Here is a 9299-nt window from a genome sequence, read left to right as displayed (position 1 = left end):
AGGGTTTGAGGCGACCGGCGACCGGCGTATTTATACGGCGGGGCCACAGCTAGCCGTTGGGCCGGGCCGGCCGGGGGCAGTGGGCCAGTGAGGAGCGGGGCCTCTGCTTGGGGTGGGCTGCGGAAAATGCTTCTCCTCGAACATTCGAAGCAAGCAGAAAAATCGGACAGGCACCTCTGACATACATATACCTATCCAAAGTTATATCTCTATCTAAAATCATATAACATGCACCTTTAACGACATTCAAAATGAATTTTCTCTTAAATTACTTATCTAATCTACAATCCGATCACACTGTTGTATTCGTTGTAATTAAATCTTTACAACAAGATGGCGCATGATTATATTCCGATTAAAAATAATTATATGTTTCAATCCATTCACACATTTTGTTTCATACGTGATAGGGACATGTTTCAATATGTGTCTTAAGCGTGTTTCATAAAATTCACAAAACTAACGGTTACTACTCTCTCCTCTCTCTCTCTCTCAACCTCATGCATGCATGCATTTTAGCTAGTTTCAAAACGATTTTTCTCTTAAACTAATTATCCAATCTACGATCCGATCACACTGTTGTATTCTTTGTAATTAATTTTTTACAACAAGATATCGCATGATTAAATTTTGATGAAAGAAAAACATATGTTTTAATCCATTAACATTGGTTGTTTCATATGTGATAGCCATATGTTTCAACGTGTATTTTCATTATGTTTCATAGACTATTCTCATTATGTTTCATAGACTTTTTAAATGTTTCAGTTGCTATTTTTTGGTTTCACCCAATAAAACCTGGTGTTTCACTCATTAGTTAACTGAAACATTGGACTAACTGATTTTTTTTTGCATGCTACATACGTAGGTAGTGGAATATCAGACGTCCGACGCGGAGTCGTCTCCGTGGGCTGCGCTAGCTTGCTTTGCACTCCTGTTCGCTCCCAGCCAGTTGCTGCCCCTGCTATATCTGACTAACCACCGTGGAAATGCTCTGCGAGCTGTCACATCTTCGAATCGCTAAAGCACCTCCTCCCCTCCGCTCCTTCACTGCCATGTGGACCCATGCTCTCTCACAGCCACTGCCGCTGGAGGTTACCGATGACGCTCGCCGCCCGGGTTAGGGGGATAGGATTTCTGGAGGTTCCTGTCCTGGTGGCTCTAGAGGGAGGGCCGGGGGTGACCGGCAGGACCGGCGGCAACGGCAGGCGCGCTGCCGCGGGCGATGCAGGCCAGCAATTGGGTCGGTGATGGCGGCGGGGGCAGTGAATCCTAATAGGTTAGCGCGGGGGCGGGGGCTCCGGCGGTGGCTACGGCCTGAGTCGGGAGCCGGGAGGGAATTCCATCGCCGCCGGAGCCAGGAGGGAAGGCGGCGGGGGCTTGGGGTAGAGGGGTTAGTGTTGGGGGTGGAGACGGGAGGGTGGCGGCGGAGGCGGGGGCTCTTGACGGTCGTTACCGACAAAGTTCGACCATCAATTTAACTAAAATAATGGAGAATTAGCTATGCTTACAATGCATTTCATTTCCAAATAATGTCTATCTCCACTTGTACTTAGAAAATAACATGTTGCAGGAATACTTCACTTCTAAGCAAGCTAGAGGATAAGGAGGGCCCACATGTCAGGTGTAACCGTCCGGAAACCGCCTTAACTGCCACAACCGCCTAAAGGACCCACCTGTCAGTGCCTGTACCGAAGCTGGAGGCCTGCTGGGCCAGCGGGTTCGGCTGAACCCTGGCGGCGCCCAGACATGACGGCCCTCCATGTGGACGCTCCAGAGTACTCCTCAATGACGGTTGCAAGGGCAAAACCGACTTTTCGTGTTCCTACAACCGTTATAACTACCCTATAAAAGGAGGAGCTCATTCACTCTCTCAACACACTCAAGCAAGCTCAATTCCTCTCATACTTTAGTATTAGTAGTATAGTGCTAAGAGGAGTGGAAATAGAATAGTATTCAGAGTCCCTCGGAGTCTTCGGAAGAGCTTCGGTATGGCTCTAGCAGCTCTTGTACTCTCTTTTGTAATACTTTCCGAATTAATGAAATACTCTTCTTTATATATCATCGGTATTCTGCTTAGTAATAAACATATGTAACCATAAATATATACCAGGACCATTTCTAGCGCCATTGCTGGGAATAAATATTTCTAGTAATATCGTTAAGAAATACCAACAAGCATTTCTAACGCCGTTGCTGGGGAAGATTAATAATGAGGAAGACTACAAGCTAATAACTATATATATATATATATATATATATATATATATATATATATATAGTAAATTTGTTTGGTGCTCCATGGTGCCCGGGCACCATTGTTGAAATTGAGTATATACCCAATTCAAATGAGTATGAAACTTTTTCAATTACTTAGGTATTAACATTAACTACTTTACTAACTAGTTTAAAGCAAGTTTGAACTGAATTTGAACTTGTTTTTGTTAGATTTTGATTCTAGGTATATAGCATCCATACAAATAATTAGTTAGGTATGTAATCATGGATTGTGAAATAAAGTTAAATTTGAGTTGTTTTGTTGATAAGTATAGGTATGAATCAAATTATTATAACTAGGTATATACTCACAATTTAAAAATTTTGAAAAATTTGAGTGATTTTGTGCATTAGATACCATGGTGCCCGGGCACCATGGTGCCCCATATGAGTGTCCTATATATATATATATATATATATATATATATATATATATATATATATATATATATATATATATACACACACACACACACACACACACCTCTGCATGAGTCACCGTCCTTTGCAGGCTAACCTTGATTGTTTTCACTTGTGTCATAAAAACAGGGTAGTGTATGACTGGTTTCAACCTGCCGGAAAACTCCAGCGAGAATCTCAAATCTATCTTCCGGAGTGTCAAACCTCGTGTTGTCCCTCCGTAGAAGAAGCTCTCCGAGCAGAGACCAGCCATCCAAGTGTCACGCCTGGAATTTCTATCTAAAATTCCAAACGCTTACATGTGTGTTAAATCCTCGTCCAGGAATCAGCCGAGGCACACAATAACAAATTGATAATAGAGTACTATTAAACAGCTGTTTAATATTCGCAAAATAATAAATTATTACAGAGGTGGATAGTTCCTCTCAAAAGAATAAAATTCTACGCAGCGGAAAAAAAACAAAAACGGAACAGTTATGGCGACTCCACTCCACAAGCAACTTGACCCGAACAAAGCCTAATCCTCCAGATCATCACCTTCACTGAAATACTCCTCCTCTGATGAATGAATATTGCAAGAATGAGCATATGACATACTCAACAAGCCACACAGCAAATATGCAAGTGCACAGGATAACAAAGGATGGCATAGTAAAGCTCATTTGCATAAACAACATTTAATAAACATTTTAGAGAATAATAAAACAATTGAATAATTAATCAGTATTAAATAAACACTATACAACACACCCGTGTCACATAGGCCCAACCTCATCTGAACAACCAACCCCGGTTGTACAAATCAAACCTCCATACCAGGAATTTACCATTCCAAACTAGGAGTCAAATTAATTATCACAGTATTACCATTAATGAGTAGTGTGAGACTAATCACGAAAAACATTGTTAAACTCACCCATAACCGCGGGCATGGCTATTCGAATAGTTTTACTCTGGCCAGAGATGTGCCACTGTACCCACAAGACACAACTCCACAACATGTCACCATGCGCCTCAGTACCACCACGATACCTTGGAAAGGAATTCTGACAATACCTCTCACACAACACAACTCACCACAGTGCACCGTTCTTGGATCATAATCTCCCCCTCAAAACCAGAGGCAATGGACTCCCCAGCGACCCCCACGGACTTCGCGCCGCTTCACAGTCTGGCACCCCGTAATGAATCATGCTATACAAAAGGTAAAGCTATTGCCCATGCTGGCTTGTGGTTGGCACGGTTAATGTTTCACAACAGTAGCTCGCGAACCGGTCCTTAATTGTCATGAGCACAACCATCAAAACCATATGCTCACAACCCACCTTTAATCAGGTTTTAATTATCAATTAATTATCATAACACGATTAACCATCGTGAGCTACCATTAAATATAACCATAATTAATAATGTAGTATGATTCATCCCATTAGTGAGCTAATGTTTCTAAGCATGGCTAAGCAATTATACATATAACATTTAGCTGAACCAAACCAATATATAAGGTTCTAGCTAATCAAATTATAACCCATAGGAAAAATAAAGTCATCTTCGGCCATTAATTAATTGGGAAAGGCTCACCACCCGATGACATTAAAAAATAATGCATAATTTGAAATAAAACATTAGCTTTAAACGGGTTCAACATGCTCAAAGGGTTGTTTGGGATCTGTGTGACTTGCCTTGAGTTTCCTCAAACGCTTCAGAACCTTCCTAAATGTAAACGCTCTCCTCCGGAACGTCGGAAACTAAAGCAAAAGAACAAAATCAACAAAACAGTACAAAAACAAGCATAACAGTACATGTGGATATTTTTAACATGTAGATCTCAATTTTAGATGAATTTAGCAACTTGAACCACTCGAATCGGAGTTACGATGATTTAGTTATGAATTTCCGAAGTTTAATCGATTTTCAGCTAATAAAGAAACTAAGAAAAAGGGATTTATGACGTCATCGCTGACGCCATCGCCGGCCATGGCACGGCTCCACGCGACCACCGGCACTAGAGAGCTCGGTTGAGCTATCCGAGGACACCTACGCGTAGAGGACAACGACGCGAACTCACCGGTGCAAGAAACTATGACGGACGACGACGAACGACGGCCGGCGACGAGGTCCAACGGCGGCTCGGCTCGGGTCGGCGGCGGCGGCGGCGCTCCAGTGGCTTGCGACAACGGCGAAGGGGCGGCCGAGGTACTCCTCTGTGCGCACCCGACGGCAGCGACGGACGGCAACGGCGACGGCGCTAGCGGCGGCGCGACGCGACCGGAGGATCGCCGGTGACGGCGGCGGCTAAGGCAACGTGGCGGCGGCGCTATGGGCGACGGCTCGGCTTGGAACTTGATGCAAACGGAAGAGGACGACTAGGGGATGCTATTTATAGGCATGGTGTTTACACCCAAATTTGGCACCTAGGATTAAAATAGGAAGGATTGCCAAAATTTGGAAGTCTACCGGTTTCCTCCGAGTTGGCCGGTCTGACCGCCGTGTGTTGGGTGGTCAGACCGCCGGTTGAGGGCCGGTCAGACCGGCGGTGTGTGGCCGGTCTGACCGGCAGGACCGAGTCCGATTGTGTTTCGTTGGGTCTCGGGGTTTCCTTACTCGGGAAGGCATGTTTTGGGTTTCCTTTGGTTTCTACCCCGAGTTGGACATGGAGGAGGGCCTGTAGAGGGCAAGACCAACCCCTATATAAGGGACATGGCCGGTTCATTGTAAAAAACCAATCTACAATCAATCAATCGAATCGTTTTTTCATATTGCTTTTAGTTTTCTCTTAGTTTGTCCATCTTTGTCGGTTTGCGCCGTAAACCGTCCGCCGCCGCTACGAGAGTGCGACATCCCTTTGTAGGTTTGTCCTGAAATCCTTCCGTTTTGCCCACGAGACAGGTAGTTATCTAGAAATCGGCTCCGCTAGCTGGTTTAGTTATCAAAACCCATCTAGGTTTAGCTCTTTGCTAGATTGAGGTGGTTGGCGACTCTAGGATCACCGCAAGGCTTAAGGTGCTGCGATCGTGCTTGTCAACTTGTCAAAAAAGTTGCCAACACGATTTTTGGCGACTCCGCTGGGGAGGAGATCCGTTCATCGTCAACTCGACTTCAACTTCGCCATGACGAAGCCGCCATCCAAGATGGAGGTGGAGCCATCCAATGTGATACCGGTCACATTGGATGACTTCGAAGGAGAAGATCGTAAAGCTATGGAGGAGTACATCAACGAGCTCACACGGGAGGCGTTGATGAGAGCAAACACTAGGACTCGTCAAGGCGTGATCATCAAGCCCGGGCCACATCCCAAGCTCGCTCCCGACGTAGTAAGCAATGATGAGGTATCACAATCTATCCAACAACAAATTGCATCTACAATAGATTCATCAATGGTTGCTTTTAAAGATCAGCTAGATGTAATGTTTAAGGATAAATTTGATGGGTTTTTAAGGATTAAGTTCGGTTCTCTTATGGATGATTACACATTAAAGGATAAAGCCTCTACCACTGCTAATCAACCTCCTATAGATCAAACGGGTAATAAAACCGACAGAACGGCGTTCACGGCCGTTCCGACCGGGCCTAATGGCCGGTCAAACCGCGACACAGCCGTCGGTCCGACCGGCCAGATGGCCAGTCAGACCGGGTATTACCCCGGCGGTTAGACCGGGTCTCAAGCCGGTCCGACCGCACATCATGACGCCGGTCAGACCGGACCCTGGGCCGGTCAGACCGACGCAATTGTTCCAATACAGGGAATAGATCCGATGACTAATACTAGTTATTTGTATCACTTTAAAACATTTGATCCTCCTGTATCTACTGCTACAAGTAGTCCCCAAGTTCCCCCACATATTCCTAATGCTTATAATGATGTTTCTAGGGGATATCCTCCCGATATTAGACAAGGCCAATATAATCATATTGCGCCACAAACACAACCTATTAGGCCACCGAATCCACCGCCAAGTTAACAAGGGCCTAATAACATGGAGGATGTAATTCGTGATATTATTAGGAATAGATTCGGGATTGAAACTAGGAATCGTGCTAGAACTTACAAAAAGCCATATCCTGATTATTATGATAATGTGCCGTTTCCTTGAAATTATAGAGTTCCCGAATTTGCCAAGTTTAGTGGTGAGGATGGTAAGACCACATGGGAGCATGTAGGTCAATTTTTGATGCAATGTGGTGAGGCTAATAGTGATACTTTTAAGTTGCGCTTGTTTTCTTTATCTTTATCCAGTAATGCTTTCACATGGTTTACTTTTTTACCGGCAAATTCTATTCATACTTGGGCTCAATTAGAAGAACAATTTCATGATTATTTCTATACTGGAGAAACTGAGCTTAGGTTATGTGATTTGACATCGGTTAAGCAAAAGTATAATGAATCTGTCATTGATTATATTAAGAGATTTAGAGATGTTAGAAACCGATGTTATACTTTGAATATAACTGATAGAGATTTGGCTGGTCTTGCTTTTAATGGTTTGGTTGCTCCTCTTAGAGAAAGACTAGACGGCCAACAATTTCTTGATGTTAGTCAACTCATGCAAAGGGCTCTGGCTCAAGAAAGCCGGGTTAAGGATAATAGAAAACTTGCTAGACCATTTGACAAAAAACCTAATGTTAATGTGGTTGATTACCCTGAGGCTAGTGATAGTGAGGAAGAGGGTGATCATGATATTTATGTTGCCGAATGGTTATGGACTAATAAAAATAAGCCTTTTGTTTGCTCTAACCTAATGCCGACTCCTCGCAAAGATCGGCAAAGTGAGGTTAAATATAGTTTTGATGTGGCCAAGTGTGATAAGATTTTTTATTATCTTTTGCAAGAGAAACAAATTAGATTACCTAAAGACCATATCATACCTTCTCAAGAAGAGTTGAAACGTCGAGCATATTGTAAGTGGCATGATTCTCATTCTCACTCTACTAATGATTGCAATGTGTTTCGGCGACAGGTTCAATCGGCCATAGATGACGATTGAAGTTCACCGATGGCTCCAAGATGAAGCTTGATCATGATCCTTTTCCGGTGAATACAATTAATTTCAATGATAAGAAGGTGTTGATTCGGCCGGAGCAAGCCGAATCTACTATGGGAAAGGAAGTGGTCATTGGTGAACCAAGATCCAAGATGATAGTGCCCAAGAAGCCGGAGGTTGGCGTTTGGAAGGAGAATAGGAGTGGAGCTTCAACTTCTAAAGCCCCTAGGAAGACCAAGGTGACTTTTGATATGCTTTTGGAGAAATATGAGAAGCAAGGTAGTGGGAAAATTCACAACAAAGGGAAGAGACCAAGATCACCTCCTAGGGAGCGATTTGGTCATTCACCAAGACGGTCGCATTCACCTTCATATCATTATCCACAAGACATGTCATGGGGTTCCTATCCAATGCTGCCGTCGGGTTATCCCTATCCTTACTTCTTGCCATGGGGGGCGACGCCGCCAATGTTCAATCATATGCCTCCAATGCAATTCAACCAAGGGTGGAGAGGACCACGGAAGCCAATTCATGAGCGTTTGTCTTCACCAAACAATAGCCGATTTTATGGTAAGAATCGGGCTAATGAAGAAAAGAGGGAAGGAAAGCGCGTCAAGGTGGAGGAAAAGACTTCGGAAGTGATTACTATCAAAGTGGGGTCTCATGATGTGCCAATACCTACTGGAGATGGAGTTGAAGTGTCCCCGAACAGAAAATCCGAAGACGGTACCAGCTCCTCGTAGTCGGCCGGTCTGACCGCAGCCATGCGGCCGGTCTGACCCAGCCATCAGGCCGGTCTGACCGCCGACCCGATAGTGGTCCGACCGACACCTCAGGCCGGTCTGACCGTGCTCCGGATGTCGGTCTGACCGGCGCGTCTGGCCGGTCTGACCGGTGGTCTACGGCTGGTCTGACCGGGCTCCAGCGCCGGTTTGACAGGAGGATTGCAAAGGGCGATGTGGAGGCTTCATCGTCTTCAAACAAAACTAATAGAGGGCATTATTTACCTCCTGGAACAGAGCCGAATCCTAGGTGGATGCCTAAGGATTTGACGGCTACTCAAAAGAGAAGGTTGCAACGTCTTCGGGCCCAAGAGTTGAGAGAGAAAAAGGCCGAAGAGCAAAGGGATAAAATGTTCAATGAGTTGCGACCCACACCGGTATGGAGGCCTAAATCCATAGAGAAGGCAAAACCGATTGGTGTAGAGGAAAAGGAAGAATAATTGGTTGATAAAAGTGAATCATCTCCAAAAGAAGACATGGATATCAACATGGTATGTATGTTGCCTATGGAGTTTTGTGCTATGGATGAAGCCGAGGTTGCTCAATTCTCATTAGATCCTAAAGACGCGGTTTTTGAGAAGCCCGATGAATCAAACCGTCATATGAAGCCTCTCTATCTCAAAGGCCATGTTGATGGGAAGCCAGTCTCTAGGATGCTAGTGGATGGAGGTGCCGCCGTGAACTTGATGCCGTACTCATTATTCAAGAAGTTAGGGCGTGAGGATGATGAGTTGAAGAAGACCAACATGATTCTCAATGGCTTCAATGGTGAACCAACGGAGGCAAAGGGTATCTTTTCGGCGGAACTCACCGTGGGAAACAAAACTGTCACGTCCTG

The sequence above is a fragment of the Oryza sativa genome, chromosome 1, assembly GCF_034140825.1.
Source record: "Oryza sativa Japonica Group chromosome 1, ASM3414082v1".
Classification (NCBI taxonomy): Eukaryota; Viridiplantae; Streptophyta; class Magnoliopsida; order Poales; family Poaceae; genus Oryza; species Oryza sativa.
Note: the sequence above shows the minus strand (reverse complement) of the source record.